Below are 2163 nucleotides of genomic sequence, written 5' to 3' on the forward strand. Positions count from 1 at the left end.
TGATTTTTGTAGACCTGTAGTTATGGTTGATGGTGCACATCTTAGTGCAGCTTACAAAGGGACCTTTGTATCGGCAAGCACACTTGATAGAATAGGTAATTTATTTGTTATTGTTAGTTTGTTATATTTGATTTGATAACCTTTCACTGGTACTTGACCTTTCAACTGATAAAAAAAACTAACATACTTGACCTTTCAACTGATAAAAAAAACTAACATTTTGATGAATTTTTCTTCATTAGGTTGCATATTGCCATTAGCTTATGGAGTTATCGACACCGAAAATGATTTTTCATGGAAATGATTCTTGCAATAATTTAAAAATGCATTTGGGGAGAGGAAAAAATTGTGTGTTGTATCGGATAGAAATGAGAGTATAATGAAGAGTTTAAATATTGTTTTCCCAATTGTTCCTCATTATGCATGCATATGGCATTTTTGTAAGAACGTGTGTACGAATTTCAAGAGGAGCAAAAACACACTGAGTGATCTGTTCTACTCAATGGCCAAATCCTACAGAAAAGAAGATTTTAAAAAATTGATGGCTAAGGTAGAAAAAATTGATTATAGGGTTAAAGAGTACCTTGAGGTAGATGGGTATGAAAAATGATCTAGAGCATGCAACAATAAACAGAAGAAGAATGATGACTTCAAACATCGCCGAATGTATCAATGGGTGCCTTGTTGAGGCACAACAACTACCTATATTAGAGTTCTTAGAGAAGGGTAGAATTCTATTTGGTTCTTGGCACTGCAAAAATAGAGAGATTCCCTCATATACAAAGGAAACATTAGGGAGAAGGTTTGAAGAGATTTTAATTCTAAACGCGTCTAAAAGTTCAAGAATGAAGTCATGTATCTTGGCCTCAATATGTTATGTATCACCAGTTAGTTGATGTATCAATGTGTTTTCTAGATTTCTGGATTTAGATCATCTTACTCTTTGCAAGTTGTTCCATCATCTGAGTTTATGTTTTCAGTTTATGAATCTAGAAGAAGATACATTGTATGCCTTGAATGAAAAATATGTAATTGTGGAAGATTTCAACTAGACGAGATACCTTATGCACATGCAATCGCAGTTTTAAAAAGCAAAAATATTAGAGATATGCATCCATACTGCTCTGGTTACTACAAACTAGATGCATTAGCCAAATCTTATGAGGTTCCAATGCCTGATAAAGAAGATTGGTTGGTTCTAAATTATGCTTCAAATGAATTAGTTTTGCCTCCTAAATTCAAAAGGAGACCTGGACGACCAAGAAAAAGAAGGAAAAAAGACCTAGATGAGAAGCTAACATCAAACACAAATTGTTGTGGACGTTGTGAACAAGAAGGTCATATCCGACGAACTTGCACTTTTGTACCTGAGGAGAAGTGACACAGTGTTCTTATGATACATTAATATTATAGATACTTTAAACTTTTAATATAGTTTTATCGTGAATTTGAATAAATGTCATTTAATATTTTTGAATAAGAATGTATCTTATTTTTTAAATTGTTAATACAATTCAGATTACTTGTTATCTGAAGTTTTATAAGATGATACATTATTATTTTATTGGTTATATTTTATAATATGTATCATATATTTAGTTGGTTATAATTAGAATATTTAGTTATTTTAAATTCATGTGTTTGTGTAAGATTTATTTTTCTTGTGTCTCGTATGATTAATTATCAATTTATAACTAATTTTTGAAGTGAAAAGAATTATTTTTTAAATATATTGGATACATAAAAATAATGATACATTGCATACTGATATATAGCTTTTCAATTGAGATTTGAGTTTATTAGCTTTTCAACCGAGATTCGATTTTGTTACAATGAATACTAATATATGAACATTATTTTAGACATGTATCTGATACATTAAATTAATATATATTGAAAGTAATACAGATACATAAAATTAAAAATAGAGAGGAGTAAAGAAAGTGACCAACAAAAAGATATATTCAACAATTAAATGATACATCATAAAGATGTATCTATTTCAACACTCAATCCAAGCAAAATGACCACCGGAGGAGATTTGGAGGTCTAGCCGTGTAGGAAGACTCGCCCTAGACACTATAACATATGATATGTAAAATATAATATGTATCTGATATATTGAAAGATTATGTATCAATATCAAATCTGATATTAATTTGA

At 30.0% G+C, this 2163-nt stretch overlaps 1 pseudogene; it reads left to right on the forward strand.

The window, feature by feature from the left end:
* The first annotated feature begins 313 nt into the window (after positions 1-313).
* LOC129893278 (uncharacterized) lies at positions 314-896 on the forward strand (annotated as a pseudogene).
* Positions 897-2163: the final 1267 nt, after the last annotated feature.

This window comes from Solanum dulcamara, chromosome 1 (assembly GCF_947179165.1).
Source record: "Solanum dulcamara chromosome 1, daSolDulc1.2, whole genome shotgun sequence".
Lineage (NCBI taxonomy): Eukaryota > Viridiplantae > Streptophyta > Magnoliopsida > Solanales > Solanaceae > Solanum > Solanum dulcamara.